At 48.0% G+C, this 18375-nt stretch overlaps 1 protein-coding gene across 4 annotated transcripts in view; it reads left to right on the forward strand.

Annotated features, from left to right (window-relative positions):
* Positions 1-221: 221 nt before the first annotated feature.
* Positions 222-18375, forward strand: part of LOC115464871 (17-beta-hydroxysteroid dehydrogenase type 6-like) — a 67203-nt gene continuing 49049 nt past the window's right edge. For 2 of the 4 annotated variants that reach the window (XM_030195231.1, XM_030195234.1), the window contains exon 1: positions 2919-2972. The gene's annotated coding sequence lies outside the window, so the exon portion shown is untranslated. Of the gene's footprint in view, positions 366-2918; positions 2973-12429; positions 12458-18375 lie in introns of those variants that run through there. The other 2 variants (XM_030195232.1, XM_030195233.1) reach the window with 2 other exon arrangements.

The raw sequence follows: 18375 nt of genomic DNA on the forward strand, positions 1-18375 counted from the left end.
GACTCATTATACCTTCTAGCTCTTGCTCTCCCCATGTCTGTACTTGCCGGGTCTGTGCATTCTATAGGGAGGGCTTTATCGTTACCCCCTCCTCCCCCCCCCCCCCCCCACACTTCTGGCGTGGCAAAAGAAGCATGTGAAATTGTTCACTGCCCAGTCGGTGAGGAATATATTTACAAGATCTGTCTCTTTCGGCATCAAAGAGGCAACGTGTACTGCACCCAAATCCAGCTGTGTAGATGGTGCATGGCTGAAGGAAGGGACTTTATTGCTGTCACTTTTCAATTTGGCAGTGTACCACCGAAATCTACACAGGAAGGACTCTCTCAGCGGGAGACAGCAGTGGACATTTGGAAAGGGGGAAGGTAGGTGTATAAATACCGATTATGCCACCTGCTCAAACCTGCCTAAGTCTTTCTTGTGGCCTAATGGTTAGGGTGGTGGACTTTGGTTCTGAGAAACTGAGTTCAATTCCCACTTCAGGCACAAGCAGTTTCTTGTGACTCTGGGCAAGTCACTTAACCCTCCATTGCCCCATGTAAGCTGCATTGAGCCTGCCATGAGTGGAAAAGTGCAGGGTACAAATGAAACAACAAAAAAAAAAAGCCAGTTTCTATGTATGCATGAGACATTTTAGGCATCTTCTATTCTATGTATTTTACTCGTTTTGGAAAGTTTTACCATGCAGCAAGCAAATTTGTGTTTAATTTCATGTCAGTTAGGTCTTTACAAAGTAGGTTCCTCACGTTAGCACAGCTATCACTAGTGGTCAGTCTCTTACAAAGAGAAAAAAAACATTATCAAATAAGGGCTTTCCATCTAGGACTCCATCTCCGAAATGTTCCACAGCGTAACCTGGCGGAAAATCACCATTGGCTATCAGGTTGAAAATAAAATTAGATGAAGTCTTCAGCTGGAAGCTGAAACTATCAAATTTCACTACAGTGCTTAAGATAAATACCAAAAAATAACATAATAGAATCAGGGTTGAAGCACAGGAAGGAAGTTACTCACTGTGATTAACATCTTTTAGGATACTAAGCAATTTTCACCCTCCCCTCTAGGACTGATAACCTGGGAAGATAAAATTTAACCCTTTGCTCTCTGAATGGAATCTATTCTCATTTATTCCCAGCAAATCAAAGACAGCCCACTTCGTCCTCTCAAACCTCCTGCTGCAAGGCGGGATGGTTCTGTGAGGGGCGATTAGTGTACATCCGGGTACTAAGTGACTGAGCTTCACTTACCTTGGTCCTGTGGGATTCTTAGAGCTGGTTTGGATTGGTAGCAGAGTGAATGCCTGTGTTCTAAATCTTTTCTTACTAAACTGTTTGACGGACTGAGGCTGCCAGAGTCCTAAAACTTTTCTTCTATAACTGTTTGAGTATACATCTTATCTAAACCAAACTTTAAGAGAGAAAAATTTTAAAAACGCTGTTCCAGTGGCGTTCCTAGCCTGGATGACACCCGGGGCGGATCGCCGATGCGCCCCCCGTGGGTGCAGCGCGCCCCCCCCTGCAAAATGACACCTCCCCCCCCGGCGAAATGCCCCCCCCCTGGGTGCACGCCGCTAGGAGGGTGCCGCGGCGCGTGCCTGTCAGCTCCAAGTTCGCTAACGTCGCTCGTTCGCTGCAGCTCCCTCTGCCCCGGAACAAGAAGTAACCTGTTCCGGGGCAGAGGGAGCTGCAGCGAACGAGCGAAGTTAGCGACCTCGGAGCCTACAGGTGCACGCCGCAGCACCCCCCAGCGGCGTGCACCCGGGGCGGGGCGGACCGCCCCCCCTTCGTACGCCACTGCGCTGTTCTTCCTTTTGATGTGGGTCTATCCTATTACTTAATCTAAAATTGCTAGTTTTTCAATTTGGGCCGGAAGGTTTTTCTTTAAGTACATAAGTAATGCCACACTGGGAAAAGACTAAGGGTCCATCGAGCCCAGCATCCTGTCCCCGACAGCGGCCAATCCAGGCCAAGGGCACCTGGCAAGCTTCCCAAACGTACAAACATTCTATACATGTTATTCCTGGAATTGTGGATTTTTCCCCAAGTCCATTTAGTAGTGGTTTATGGACTTGTCCTTTACGAAACCGTCTAACCCCTTTTTAAACTCTGCCAAGCTAACCGCCTTCACCACGTTCTCTGGCAACGAATTCCAGAGTTTAATTATGTGTTGGGTGAAGAAACTTTTTCTCCAATTTGTTTTAAATTTACTACACTGTAGTTTAATCGCATGCCCCCTAGTCCTAGTATTTTTGGAAAGCGTGAACAGACGCTTCACATCCACCTGTTCCACTCCACTCATTATTTTATACACCTCTATCATGTCTCCCCTCAGCCGTCTCTTTTCCAAGCTGAAAAGCCCTAGCCTCCTTAGTCTTTCTTCATAGGAAAGTTCTCCCATCCCTGCTATCATTTTAGTCACCCTTCGCTGCACCTTTTCCAATTCTACTATATCTTTCTTGAGATGCAGCGACCAGAATTGAACACAATACTCGAGGTGCGGTCGCACCATGGAGCGATGCAATGGCATTATAACATCCTCACACCTGTTTTCCATACCTTTCCTAATAATACCCAACATTCTATTCACTTTCCTAGCCGCAGCAGCACACTGAGCAGAAGGTTTCAGTGTATTATCAACGACGACACCCAGATCCCTTTCTTGGTCCGTAACTCCTAACGTGGAACCTTGCATGACATATCTATAATTCGGGTCCTGTTTTTCCCACATGCATCACCTTTAGCCACCCAGTCTCCCAGTCTCGTAAGGTTCTTCTGTAATATTTCACAATCCTCTCTGAGTTAACGACTTTGAATAATTTTGTGTCGTCAGCAAGTTTAATTACCTCGCTAGTTACTCCCATCTCTAAATCATTTATAAATATATTAAAAAGCTGTGCTAGTGATTTCCTATTCTTTGTGCTGATGTTGTGTTAAAGGTGCTCTCTGGAACTGTGTTCTTGTCTACCGAGTAAAGTAAGCTATTTCATTTGCATTAACAATGTAGTAAACTTAAAACGAATCTGAGAAACTTTTTCTTCACTCAACGTGTAATTAAACTCTGGAATTTGTTGCCAGAGAATGTGGTAAAGGCGGTTAGCTTAGTGGAGTTTTAAAAAGGTTTGGACGGCTTCCTAAAGGAAAAGTCCATAGACTGTTATTAAATGGACTTGGGGAAAATCCACTATTTCTGGGATAAGCACTATAAAATGTTTTGTACTTTTTGGGGATCTTGCCAGGTATTTGTGATCTGGATTGGCCACTGTTGGAAACAGGATGCTGGGCTTAATGGACCTTTGGTCTTTCCCAGTATGGCAATACTTATGTACTTATGTACTTAACAGAGGCTAGCAGCTGTGCCTGCTAGAGGAGGAGGGGCAATTAGTGTACATCTGGGTAGTAAGTGACCGAGCTTCACTTACCTTGAACCTGTGGGATTCTTAGAGCTGGTTTGGATTGGTAGCAGAGTGACTGCCTGTGTTCTAAATCTTTTCTTACTAAACTGTTTGACGGACTGAGGCTGATTTGATTTGCTTACTTTATTTATTTTTTGTCTATTAGATTGTAAGCTCTTTGAGCAGGGGCTATCTTTCTTCTATGTTTGTGCAGCGCTGCGTACGCCTTGTAGCGCTATAGAAATGCTAAATAGTAGTAGTAGTAGTCCTAAAACCTTTCTTCTATAACTGTTTGAGTATAAATCTTATCTAAACCAAACTTTAAGAGAGAAAAATTAAAAAACGCTGTTCTTTCTTTTGCTGTGGGTCTATCCTATTACTTAATCTAAAATTGTTAGTTTTTCAATTTGGGGCTGGAAGGTTTTTCTTTAAATTGTATTGAATTGCTGTTCTGGTGATTTCCTATTCTTTGTGCTGAAGTTGTGATAAAGGTGCTCTTTGGAACTGTTTTCTTCTCCATAGCCGCCGAGAGGGGGGGGGGCAGGGGGAACAAAATTCCCCGGGCCCGGGCCTCCAAGGGGGGCCCGGCGCCGCAGTCCCACCCGCCCTCCGTTGGTGACCGTCTGCCCCCTGCATTGAAATCGCAGTCTCACCTCCGTGAAAGCAGCGCTGCAGGCAGCAGAACACCTCCCTTCAGGCCTCCTTCCCTCCCTGTGTCACACTCTCGTCTGACGTAACTTCTGTGAGGGCGGGACACAAGGAGGAAAAGAGGGCCAAAGTGAGGCGCTCTGCTGCCTGCAGCGCTGCTTTCATGAAGGTGAGACTGCGATTTCTATGCAGGGGGCCCGGCCCAGTGGTGGACGGAGGGGGGAGCAGCGGCTGCGTCGACCTTGGGGGTGGGGCGGCAGGAGCGGGGCCCTAGTCTCTCGGCGGCCCTGTTCTTCTCTACCGAGTGAAGTAAGCCATTTGATTTGCATTAACAGATAGAGGCATGGGCGTAGACTGGGGGGGCAAGAGTGCCCCCCCCAAACGACGAGCGACTTACCCGACGTCGCTTCGGCGAACTGGCGGGTGGGGCACCACTGAGTAAAAGCAACAAGCAGGCACGCTCGTCTCTGTCCGCTTCCCTGCGCTCTCAGCGTCCCGCCCAAAAGGAAATGACCTCAGAGGAAGTTGGGACACAGACTCAGAGAGGGCAGGGAAGCGGACGGAGGAGTGTGCCTGCTTGCTGCTTTTACAACCTCCGCTCGCTCGCTCGCCAACCCGCCTGTTCGCCGCTGGGAAATGCTGGCTCCTCGCTCCTGTCTAGTCCACTGGAAGGTAGAAAGCCATTTGGTAAATCTCTGCTTCCACTCCCCCGCGCAGCCGTCGCCGTTCACTCAAACCTGTAAGCTGCTGCATCCATGTGTTCTTTATGGGAGACAGATGCTGGGATGGGGGAGGGGGGAGACGCTGGATAGAATGGGGAAGGGGATAGATAGAAACATATTAGCATATTAATTTGCATATATATATATATATATATATATATATGCAAATGAATATGCTAATATGCTCCGCCCCATTCTTTGCCCCCACAAATGAAACAGTCAAACTGCCCATGGAGAGAGGCTAGCAGCTTTGCCTGCTAGAGGAGGAGGGGCAATTAGTGTACATCCGGGTAGTAAGTGACCGAGCTTCACTTACCTTGAACCTGTGGGTTTCTTAGAGCTGGTTTGGATTGGTAGCAGAGTGACTGCCTGTGTTCTAAATCTTTTCTTACTAAACTGTTTGACGGACTGAGGCTGCCAGAGTCCTAAAACCTTTCTTCTATAACTGTTTGAGTATATATCTTATCTAAACCAAACTAAGAGAGAAAAATAAAAAAAAACGCTGTTCTTTCTTTTGATGTGGGTCTATCCTATTACTTAATCTAAAATTGCTAGTTTTTCAATTTTGGGCTGGAAGGTTTTTCTTTAAATTGTATTGAATTGCGGTGCTGGTGATTTCCTATTCTTTGTGCTGAAGTTGTGTTAAAGGTGCTCTCTGGAACTGTGTTCTTCTCTACTGAGTGAAGTAAGCCATTTCATTTGCATTAACAGATAGTTTAGCAGGCACTGCAGGATCTGCATGTCAGGCTTGGTGTAACTTCTGGACAACAGTAAACACAGAGCTCTGTTTGCTTTTTATTTTGCTGATTGCGTGCACTTTTTTGTGTATGATTGTATTCTGTGGTGCACCTGCCTCTTTTTTCTCTACTACAGTGAATAATTGGACATTAGCTTTTAAACTTAAACTGTATTTCAAATATAAGCATGTACATAATGAGGGTAATTTTATAAGGGCCTGCGTACTTTAAGCCAAACGTGCTCAGCGGTTTTTGTTTTGTTTTTACTTTATCTTCATCAAATTTTCAAATAATATATCTCCATCAAGATGAGATAAATTGAAATCAAAGAAAATACAAAGTCCACAATAACAATGAAGTAAAAGATCATTACATTTGTCCACATGAAAGGAAGTGAAGATCCAAGAAAAATAGAAAGTAAAGTACAGTGAAACCTCAGTTTTCGTTGACTTTGGTTATCGTCGGTTTCGGTTTTCGTTGATTTTTTCAGTGACTAGTAAAAAAGGCCCGTTTCTGGAACAAATGAAATGGGCGCTAGCAAGGTTTTCCTGGGAGTGTGTATGTTTGAGAGAGAGAGCCAGAGTGAATGTGCGGGTGTGTGACAGAGTGAGACTGTCTGTGTGACAGTGTGTGTGTGAGAATGAGAGTGTGTGACAGGGCCCCCTCCCCTGTTCCTAATGCCCCTCACCCTGTTCCCTCCCCTCCTTTTCCTCCTCCTTCCCACACTTTGGGTTCCTTAAGGCTTTCAAAAGTCTATGTACCCCCGTGGCCCTAACGCCCAGTATCCGGATACCCCACCGCTTTCCTCCTCACCCCTCCCCCAAGATGTAATACTTTCACGTCCTTCATTTTTTAAAAAAAGTGTCCTATCTACCCTGTGTACAAATGCCCGGCATTCAGATTGTGTTCCTCTTGTAAATTTTAATTTCTTTCATTCATTCATTCATTCAGAACTTGCCCCCCCCCCCCCCCCCCCCGAACACTTTTGGTTCCTTCAGTCTTTTAAAACTCTCCTATGTACCCTGTGTGCTAATGGCCAGCATTGAGATTGTTTTCCTGTCCCAAATTTGCATGTCTTTCAGTGATTCACAACTCCTACCCCCCCCCCCCCCCCCAGTTTAACACTTTCGTTCTTTCCTTCAGTCTTTTAAAACTCTCCTATCAACCCTGTGTCCTAATGGCCAGCACTCAGATTGTTTTCCTTTCCCAAATGTTCATGTCTTTCAGTCATTCAGAACTCCCCCCCTCCCCCCATTTAACACTTTTGGTTCCTTCAGTCTTTTAATACTCTCCTATCAACCCTGTGTCCTAATGGCCAGCACTCAGATTGTTTTGCTTTGCCAAATTGTCTGTCACTGATGTCACTGAGGTCAGTGTGTGCCTGCCTAGCAGACCACTTCCTGCCGCCTCGTCAGCCTGCGTGGGTGATGCACTGTGCCCGTCCTCAATTCTGATTTCTTGGGTGGGAAAGTTCTCGACCGCACCTGTGGTTGCATCCGCTTCCATTCTGATGGGGAGGGTAAGGCAAGGATGTCGACAGACAAAAGGATCTAAATAGACTTAAAAGATAACAAGTTAGTATCCGCCTCGCCCGCCGAGAAGCCCACTGGCAATGAACCCCCCCCCCCTTTTTTTTTTTTGGTTATTTATTTCTTTATTATTCATATCATTGTAATATATATATATATATATTTTGAATGGGGCCCTGTGGCATCTCGAGGTGCGAATACTGTATACCGGTAATTTAAGCGGCTTGCCCTTTCACAATTATATCTTGTGATTTATAATATATATTGCTATTATATTTTATTTATTACTATTTATTTAATTATTTATTTTATATATATATATATATTTATTATTTAATTATTATATTTATTTATTTATTTATTTATCTATTTATTAGAATAGCCGCCGCTTTCCAGGTCCCACTGCTAACTTTGCCATCTCCAATATGGCCGCCTCATATTCCCATCTTCAGTTTTCTCTCATTAGGATTATGTGCCCTCACCAAGATGGCCGCCCTCTAATAATACTATAGACACTCTGCACTGCCCTATCCAAGATGGCCGCCCCCAGTAGGAAAGCATGCTCTATCTAATATGGCTGCCCCCTGCCTGCAGCATGCAGTACCTAAGATGGAAGCCTACCTTCTGCCCTAATGGCCCCGGATTTACTAAAAGCAACATGAAATGCTGTAAACACGCCTCCTGTTTTTTTTTTTTTTTTTTTTTACTTACGATTTCGCGGGTCGCCCGGCTCTCTCCTCTCTGCGCTTTCGGGGATGTTTGGCGGTTCAACACTTGCCGCTTCTCCGATCTGCTGCACTCTTGGAGCGGTGCGGGGGCCTGGATCGCCGGAACCTGGGATGGACGGTCGCAGTGCCTCTTCTTCCGTGTCTTCTTGGGGCGGGCTGTCTGGGGACTGAATCGCCGATCCCGGAAGTGAACGCAACGCGACAGAATTCACCGAGGTAGGCAGGCTCTACAAGTTGAACGCCGCTGCCGCTGTCGGGAGGTGCACCTGGAGCCCGGACGCGAAAAGAGGCCGTCCGAGTAGGGTTACCATTTTGTGTCCTCTGAAAAAGAGGACACATGTCACGCCCCCTACCCCGCCCCCGCCTCATGCCACGCCCCCTTCAGGTCGGGTTCCGTCACGCCCCCCCCCCGTCACATAGTCCCCTCCCCCCCTCACTTACTATCTAGCCCTGGTGGTCTAGTAGCGTCTTCTCTTCGGGGCAGGAAAGAGCCCCCTCTTTCCTGCCCGGAGCGCTGCCTGCCCTTGCCTGCTGCATCCTCCTCGGTATGGCTGGGGATTCAAAATGGCCACCGAGAGTTGAAGCGGCCTCGCGAGAGTTCAAATCTCGGCGGCCATTTTGAATCCCCAGCCAGACCGAGAAGGATGATAGACAGGGGAGGCAGCGCTCCGGGCAGGAAAGAGGGGGCTCTTTCCTGCCCCGAAGACGTCACTAGACCACCAGGGAACATGGTAAGGAAGGGGAGGGGATGGGAGACCAGGTCACGGCGCCGATCGCGCGCCCACCGCACGCACGCGCCTGCCCGCACCCGCGCCCACGTTTGTCCAGAAATCCGGACAAACGTGGGCGCGGGCAAAATCCGCCGGACGCCCCGGACATGCCCTCAAAAAGAGGACATGTCCGGGGAAATCCGGACGTATGGTAACCCTACGTCCGAGCTCCAACCCAGGGTTTTAAACCCCACTCTCTCTCCTCCCATGCCCCTCGGTGCACGGCGCCATGTTAGCTACGGCTCCGTGCACCTCTGGGGCACTGCGCCTATCTTGCACGGTCCCAAGCACATCCTGTTGGAGGTGAGAATTATTATATAGGATTGTACCATTGTTCCAGCCTTGGAGGCCCTTTTTTGCTTTTTTATTAACTTCTTCCTTAGCAGCTAAAAATTCTTCCAACTATTTAGGATCAAAAAATTGATATTGTTTACCCTCAAGTAGAACAAAACATAAACAAGGAAATCTAAGGACAAAATTATCACCTATCGCTTGTACCCTAGCCCAGTAGGCCAGGAAAGCCTTACATCGCATCTGTGTCTCTTTTGCAATCAGGAAAAATTCGTACCTTTGACCCCAAAAACAATGAGTCCAAATGCCTAAATGAAAGTTTTTAACACAGCATTCCAGTCTGGCTCCAAAGGTAAAATAACCACCATCGTGGTCCTCTGAGTAACAACTTCTAATGAGGATTTCAGAAAGGCAGTTAGATTCAAATTATTCTCCCTCAGAGCACTAGAAGACTCTCAATAGGAGATAAGGAACCGCTAGCCATACCCAGAACCTCCACCAAATACTTTTTACCATTCCAAGAGAAGCAATTTAAGGTGGCAGAGAAATTGAGCAGTCTCAAGTTACACCTTCTAACCTGGTTTTCCAGGTATTCAAAACCAATGGAGAAAACTTTTATCTTTCACAGAGACAGAACTCAAACCCTCCAAAGTCTGAACTTTTGATTCCAAAATATTCAATTTAGAAAATTGCTGAACAATGGCTTGAGCCTGAACCAGAACCACATCAGAAATAATCTTAATATTAGCAATTCTCCATAATTAAAGGTTGTATAGAAGAGTGCATATCATATGTAATATCCCATAATCAGGGGCACAGCCAGACACCCAATTTTGGGTAGGCCTGGGCCTAAGATGGGTGGACAGAAGAACTCCACCTTGTCCCATAAGTGATTTGGTCTCTCTCTCACCAGCATGTCATAGAGTCTCTCAAACATCCCCTCTCCCCTGCATACCTTTTAAATAGCAGCTTTTCACCAGCAGCGAGCAGCAACTAATACACACAGCTCATGTTGACCCCACAGTCTTCTCTCTCCCTGTTTCCGCATAGGCAGGAATACATCAGAGGGAAGGCTGTGGTGCTGGTGCGAGCAGTATGTATCAGTCACTGCTCACTGCAGACGAAAGTCCGTTGTTTACAAGGTATGCAGGAGGGACAGTTGTTGGGAATTTTCGGCTGGTGGAGCTTGGGGATCCCTGCTAGCCACATCATAGATGTGCTGCTACTTGGGTGGGCTTGAGCCCAAAATGGGTGGGCCTGGGCCCACCCAAGCCCACCCTTAGCTACGCCACTGCCCATAATGCTTCTAAAGTCACAATGGATGCTTTTTTAATATCCTGGATTTTAATGGCAGGAGTGGGATGGTTTCTGGCCTGACCAGAGTACTTACAGTATCAGCAGGAAAAAGTTTTAAAGCAGACTGCAAGATGTCTCCTCCAGGATATGAAGCAATCTGAGTGAAAGGTAAAACTTTCTCTCTGCTCACTCTCATCTACCGCCACTGAGGTGTGGGGAGCATGTTCACCAGAGACTAATTCACTCCCAGGCTAAGGGGGCGGCCGCTTGCTCAACAGGGCTAAAGGAAGCCCTGTCAAAGCTGCCGGGCGATGCTGACACGGCAGCACCAAGAGAGGGGGAGGAGGTCAGCAGTACTCCTGCAGAAACCGCGAACTGATGCAGGGTCATTTGCCTTGTCAGGGGAGCAATGGTGAGGGTCAAGGGAAGTTCTCTGGAGCAGAGTTTCGCACCGGCGGGCGGCTGACGTCAGAGCCACAAAGGGGTGTGGCCTTGCTTCAGCACGTTCCCCTCTCCGTCAGCATCCTCTTTAAAAACCCTCTTTTCCCTTGTCTCAGTGCTTCGGCAACAGCTTTTCTCTCTGGATTGCTGGCCTCTGTTCCTGCTACAGCCAAGTAAACTCAGCTTCTGTTCCTGCTATAACCACTAATAGAAGGTTGTAAGCGACGTGACATCACACCATTTTTGTAAAAACTTCACTGGTTACTAATACAATACAGGGCTAAATTTAAAACTCTATGTCTGATCTTCAAGGCCCTTAAAGGAAATGCCACAGAGTACTTGAAGGATAGGATCACCCTCTACACACCTCCAAGGGCACTAAGGTCCTCCCATGGGGTATCCCTACCACACCATCTCCAAAGGACATCACACAATGTGATACCCGCAAGCGAGCCTTCTCTGGAGTAGCCCCCACACTCTGGAATGCACTCCTTGAAAGATTATGCTTAACACAAGACTATCTCTGCTTCAGGAAGTAGGTGAAAGCTTGGCTCTTCAACCAGGCCTTTAATGGAAGAAGTAACTAACTTGTTAGTCTCACTCACACACACAAGCAGTGACAGGGCCGGTCTTAGGGCGAGGCGGGCGAGGCGACCGAGGCGACCGCATAGGGCCTCGCGCTCAAGGGGGACCCGTGCGGCGCGCCTCCACCCCGCCCCCGACCGCCCGAGTTCCAGTCCCCCTCCCTCTGAATTTTAAAAGTTATCTCATCGGGTTACAGGCAGCGGCAGGAGTGAAAAGTGTGCGAGCTGCTCGGCGCTTCAGGAGCCTTCCCTCTCTCAGCTCTGGTCCTGCCCTCGTGGAAACAGGAAATAAGGGCGGGACCAGAGCTGAGAAAGAGAAAGGAAGGCTCCTGAAGCGCCGAGCAGCTCGCACGCTTTTCACTCCTGCTGCTGCCTGTAACCCGACGAGATAACTTTTAAATTCAGAGGGAGGGGGACTGGAGGGAGGCCTCGGAAGGAGGGGAGCCTTGGAGCTGGGAGGGGGGCCTTGGAGCTGGGAAGGAGGGAGGAGCCCTGGAGCTCGGTTGGGGGCCGGGCCCTGGAGCTGGGTGGGAGGGGTGGGAGGGAGGGGGCCCTGGAACTCGGAGGGAGGGGGGCCTCAGAGGGAGGGGTGGCCAGCCCTGGAGCTAGGGTGAGGGCAGGGCTAGGGTGGGGGTGGAGCTAGGATGGGGCCCAATGAAAGACCGGCCCTGAGCAGTGACATGGGCTGCACATACTGCACATGTTTAAGCACCGTTCTGAGTTCATGTGCAACTTTCTTAAATTAATCTCCTTATTTTCTTACTCTTGTTACTTTGTCTTACCTACCTATGTGTTTCCATCTTTGCTTATACCCTACTACACTGTCTATTAAAATGTTCTATTACGTATTGTGTTAACATTGTAAATAGTATACTATGCCATACTTTGTATTGTTATTTGAATATTTTTACTGCTGTAATTGTCTATAGCTTATGTTTGACTTATTCGTGCTATATACCGCTTTGAGTGAATTCCTTCAAGAAGTCTGTAAATAAATCCTAATAAATAAATAAATTACATCAGAACAAGGCTCAACAAATCCCAGTCACCATGGTGCCTAGAAATTGCACCCTGGCGCATGAGATCTCTTACCACCAAATTTGTTACTTATTTTTGTGCTGCCTCAGAAAACATTTCCTACCAGCCCACAGCAGTTCAGATCACTTTTATAAGCTTGAGCTTGCTGTGTAGGAAGCTCCGGTATTTCTGCAGCACAAGGCTCAAGCTTGCAACACTGAGCTGAATGGCTACAAGTAGGAAAGTAACAAGCTGCCCAATGGCATGATGCAAGAGAGAGATTACAACAAAGCTGGAGGAGGGGTGAGTTATGAGAGAGACTGCTTGAAGGCTGGAGGGGAGTGAGTTATGAGAGAGACTGCTTGAAGGCTGGAGGGGAGTGAGTTATGAGAGAGACTGCATGAAGGCCGGAGGGGAGTGAGTTATGAGAGAGACTGCTTGAAGGCTGGAGGGGAGTGAGTTATGAGAGAGACTGCTTGAAGGCTGGAGGGGAGTGAGTTATGAGAGAGACTGCTTGAAGGCTGGAGGGGAATGAGTTACGAGAGAGACTGCATGAAGGCTGGAGGGGAGTGAGTTATGAGAGAGACTGCATGAAGGCCGGAGGGGAGTGAGTTACGAGAGAGACTGCATGAAGGCTGGAGGGGAGTGAGTTATGAGAGAGACTGCTTGAAGGCTGGAGGGGGTGAGTTACGAGAGAGACTGCATGAAGGCTGGAGGGGAGTGAGTTATGAGAGAGACTGCATGAAGGCTGGAGGGGAGTGAGTTATGAAAGAGACTGCTTGAAGGCTGGAGGGGGTGAGTTACGAGAGAGACTGCTTGAAGGCTGGAGGGGGTGAGTTACGAGAGAGACTGCATGAAGGCTGGAGGGGAGTGAGTTATGAGAGAGACTGCTTGAAGGCTGGAGGGGAGTGAGTTATGAGAGACTGCTTGAAGGCTGGAGGGGAGTGAGTTATGAGACTGCTTGAAGGCTGGAGGGGAGTGAGTTATGAGAGAGACTGCTTGAAGGCTGGAGGGGAGTGAATTATTATGAGAGAGACTGCATGAAGTTTGGAGGGGGTGATTTATTGCAAGAGACTGCATGAAGGTTGGAGGGGGTGATTTATTACAAGAGACTGTATGAAGGCTGGAGGGGAGTGAATTACGAGAGAGACTGTATGAAGGCTGGAGGGGAGTGAGTTACAAGAGAGACTGCAAGAAGGCTGGAGGGGAGTGAGTTACGAGAGAGACTGCTTGAAGGCTGGAGGGGGTGAGTTACGAGAGAGACTGCATGAAGGCTGGAGGGGAGTGAGTTATGAGAGAGACTGCATGAAGGCTGGAGGGGAGTGAGTTATGAAAGAGACTGGAGGGGGTGAGTTACGAGAGAGACTGCATGAAGGCTGGAGGGGAGTGAGTTATGAGAGAGACTGCTTGAAGGCTGGAGGGGAGTGAGTTATGAGAGAGACTGCTTGAAGGCTGGAGGGGAGTGAGTTATGAGAGAGACTGCATGAAGGCTGGAGGGGAGTGATTTACGAGAGAGACTGCATGAAGGCTGGAGGGGAGTGAGTTATGAGAGAGACTGCTTGAAGGCTGGAGGGGAGTGAGTTATGAGAGAGACTGCTTGAAGGCTGGAGGGGAGTGAGTTATGAGAGAGACTGCATGAAGGCCGGAGGGGAGTGAGTTACGAGAGAGACTGCATGAAGGCTGGAGGGGAGTGAGTTATGAGAGAGACTGCTTGAAGGCTGGAGGGGGTGAGTTACGAGAGAGACTGCATGAAGGCTGGAGGGGAGTGAGTTATGAAAGAGACTGGAGGGGGTGAGTTATGAGAGAGACTGCATGAAGGCCGGAGAGAAGTGAGTTACGAGAGAGACTGCATGAAGGCTGGAAGGGAGTGAGTTATGAGAGAGACTGCATGAAGGCTGGAGGGGGTGAATTATTATGAGAGAGACTGCATGAAGTTTGGAGGAGGTGATTTATTGCAAGAGACTGCATGAAGGTTGGAGGGGGTGATTTATTACAAGAGACTGTATGAAGGCTGGAGGGGAGTGAATTACGAGAGAGACTGTATGAAGGCTGGAGGGGAGTGAGTTACAAGAGAGACTGCAAGAAGGCTGGAGGGGAGTGAGTTATGAGAGAGACTGCATGAAGGCTGGAGGGGAGTGAGTTATGAGAGAGCCTGCAAGAAGGCTGGAGGGGAGTGAGTTATGAGAGAGACTGCATGAAGGCTGGAGGGGAGTGATTTATTACAAGAGACTGTATGAAGGCTGGAGGGGGTGAGTATTTATTAGAGAGACTGCATGAAGGCTGGAGGGGGTGAGTATTTATTAGAGAGACTGCATGAAGGCTGGAGGGAGTGAGTATTTATTAGAGAGACTGCATGAAGGCTGGCGGGAGGGAGTTATTATGAGAGAGACTGCATGAAGGCTGGAAGGGGTTGAGTTATGAGAGAGACTGCATGAAGGCTGGAGGGGGTGAGTATTTATTAGAGAGACTGCATGAAGGCTGGAGGGGGTGAGTATTTATTAGAGAGACTGCATAAAGGCTGGAGGGAGTGAGTATTTATTAGAGAGACTGCATGAAGGCTGGAGGGGGTGATTTATTATGAGAGAGACTGTATGAAGGCTGGAGGGGTGAGTATTTAATAGAGAGACTGCATGAAGGTTGTGGGGGTGATTTATTATGAGTGAGACTGCATGAAGGCTGGAGGGGAGTGAGTTATGAGAGAGACTGCGTGAAGGCTGGAGGAAGTGAGTTATTATGAGAGAGACTGCATGAAGGCTGGGGGAGTGAGTTATAAAATAGAGAGAGAGAGACTGAGACAGGGTGAAGGCTGGGGAGGGGGGATATGCGAGGACCCATGCCAAGATGATATGTGAAACACAAGCCATTACCTCTTTGCTTCACCTATCAGGTGGGTAATGTTACACTGCTGACAACTTGCTTTCAGAAGGGAAACTTCTTGTTTTTGGCAGTGATGTGCAGTGATACTTTAAGGGTCTGATTTACTAAACTTTCAGTCACAGAATGGGAAAAAGAGCCTTTGTAAATCAGTTTGTAAAGGAGCCACTGCTGATCCCCCCAGCACCCCTCACCAGTATACACATTTTAGTTTTGACTGTGAACAACTTTGGGGTGTAGGGTGGAGAGGAAACAAAAGAGGTTTCAGCTGCCAGCTCCTAAGATTTGGGTCTGGCTCCTAGATTCAGTGAGAATGTGTCGAGGCCTGCACTAGAGCGAAGATGCATACCTGTAGCAGGTATTCTCCGAGGACAGCAGGCTGATTGTTCTCACATGTGGGTCGACGTCCACGTCAGCCCGGGAATCGGCATTTTGTAAGCAAAATATTTAAAAAGTCTTGCTAGAGTCTTCTGGCACGCGTGCAGCGCGCACCTCACTTGTGCAGACTGATTTCCCTCCCGTCGTGTGAACACGTTCCTCAGTTAAATTAAAAGCATAAGAAGAAACAATGTCTCCAAAGGGGATGTGGGCGGGTTTGTGAGAACAATCAGCCTGCTGTCCTTGGAGAATACCTGCTACAGGTAAGTATCTTTGCTTTCTCTGAGGACAAGCAGGCTGCTTGTTCTCACATGTGGGGTATCCCTAGCAACCAGGCTCACTCAAAACAATGAACATTGGTCAATTGGACATAACAGAGATTGACCTGAAACCATAAACAACTAACTGAGAGTGCAGCCTGGAACAGAACAAAAATGGGTCTAGGGGGCTGGAGTTGGATTCTAAACCTGAACAGATTCTGCAGCACCGACTGCCCAAACCAACTGTCACTGAAGGCAGTAGTGAGATGTGAATGTGTGGACTGATGACCACGTTGCAGCCTTGCAAATCTCTTCAATGGAGGCTGACTTTAAGTGAGCCACTGACACAGCCATGGCTCTAACATTATGAGCCGTGACATGGCCCGCTAAAGACAGCCCAGCTTGGGTATAAGTGAAGGAAATACAATCTGCTAGCCAATTGGAGATTGTGCGTTTTCCGATGGCGACTCCCCTCCTGTTGGGATCAAAAGAAACAACTGGGCGGACTGTCTAAAGGGCTTTGACCGCTCCACGTAAAAGGCCAATGCTCTCTTGCAGTCCAAGGTATGCAAACAGCTTTCACCAGGGCGGGTATGAGGACGGGGAAAGAAAGTTGGCAAGACAATTGACTGGTTCAGATGGAACAACGACACCACCTGTGGCAGGAACTTAGGGTGCGGGCAGAAGACTACTCTGTTGTGATGGAACTTGATATAAGGTGCATGCACTACCAAGGCTTGAAGCTCACTGACTCTATGAGCTGAAGTAACAGCCACCAAAACAACCTTCCAGGTCAAGTACTTCAGATGGCAGGAATTCAGTGGCTCAAAAGGAGCTTTCATCAGCTGGGTGAGAATGACGTTGAGATCCCATGGTGGAGGTTTGACAGGGGGCTTTGACAAAAGCAAACCTCTCATGAAGCGAAAAACTAAAGGCTGTCCAGAGATAGACTTACCCTCTACACGGCGATGATAAGCAATAATCGCACTAAGGTGAACTCCGTGTGTCGGAGAACAATGACGGTGCTTCTTCGCCTTTGCTTGACGCCCGTCATCGAGACTCCTCGGTACCGATGAGGAGGACATGGAATCCTCATGCCTCCTCGGGGCCGGGTCCGACAAAGGTCAGTCCCAGGGAGCCTGCATAACAGGAGGCCTCGAGGCAGGTGGAGACCCACTCAATGCCTCACTGCTCCCAGTGTGAGTTTGTTTATTTTTGTATTTATTTGTTACATTTGTATCCCACATTTTCCCACCTATTTGTAGGCTTAATGTGGCTTACATAGTACCAGAGAGGCCTTTGCAGGCTCCGGTGTGAACAAATACAGAGTGATGTTGTGGTAAGATCAAGTTCATGTGGCACAGCCACATGAGTTGGTCTCTCAGCAGCCATTACCTATCTCCCCGACGTCGATGCTCCTTTCAATGTCGCTGCCGCCGACCTCGGTACCGATGTCGATACCGACGTCGAAGGACCGGACCGAGCCCCAAAAAGCTTCTCTCGTTAGGCTTCTCGAGACACTTGGGTCCATTTCTTCATACAAAGACACAGACTACAAGCGGCTGGGCTATAGTCAGGCCCAAGGCACTGGATACACCAGGCGTGGGTATCGGTACCTGAGATGGTCCGGTTGCACCGAGTACAACGTTTGAAGCCACTGGGTGTCTTCGATGACATGGAAGGAAAAACGGCTTCGGTGAAATCAAAAGACACGATTGTGCCTGTTAAAAGGAAAAAGGACAGAAAAAGAAGGGAACAACCCGATCGCATCAAAATCAAAGGAAACTTTAAAAGGGCAAAAATAAAGAAAACTACGGAAAGTTTTTTTTTTTTTTTTTACTGTAAAATTTCTAAGAAAAGGACAAGAAAATAAGGCAAAAGCCACAAAACGAATAAGACTCTTTCCCGGGCCTGAGAGGAGCGGAGAAAAAAACTCAACCGCACCTCAACACGGAGAAAAATTAACTGAGGAACGCGTTCACGTGACGTGCATGAAATCAGTCCGCGCATGCACTGTGCACGCTGCACACGTGCCAGAAGACTCTAGCAAGACTTTTTTTTATATTTTGCTTGCAAAATGCTGATTCCCGGGCCGACGCGGACGTCGACCCACATGTGAGAACAAGCATCCTGCTTGTCCTCGCAGAATATCAGAAATTTATTTGTATGGTGAGTTTTATGGGTAAATGTCCTAGCTATGCTCTGCATCTATTGTTCGGCAAGAGCCAGAAGGTTCTGTAGATGTGAATTTATTTGGCTTTACTACCATATGTTTGTTGGGGGACTGTGGCTCAATGGGGCTGAAGAGTGTAGTCTCTTATACTTCCCCTAGTCCTCCATGTGGCCTGCAGCCACTGAAGCCTGCACTGCTACACTCATTAAAGTTATTGGGAGTGGAACATGTGGTGGAGCAGGAACAGGGTACAGATGCATCGGGTGGCAGGTTTTTCTCTTTCAGGGGGTCTTTTACTAAAGCTTAGTTCGAGTTATCTGCAGCAGGGCCCATAGGAATAAAATGGGCCCTGCTGCAGATAACTCGAGCTAAGCTTTAGTAAAAGACCCCCTCAAAAAGTTGGCAACCTAGTGCCCGCCCATCTTAACTGTTGGCCCACCCAAAAATGACCTACTGGCTACACCGCTGATCATAATATGGTCATAAAAGGTGACACTGAGATTTCTTTGCAATCACTTCTAATGGAATACATTCGG

The sequence above is a fragment of the Microcaecilia unicolor genome, chromosome 3 (genome assembly GCF_901765095.1).
Source record: "Microcaecilia unicolor chromosome 3, aMicUni1.1, whole genome shotgun sequence".
In the NCBI taxonomy this organism is placed as follows: domain Eukaryota; kingdom Metazoa; phylum Chordata; class Amphibia; order Gymnophiona; family Siphonopidae; genus Microcaecilia; species Microcaecilia unicolor.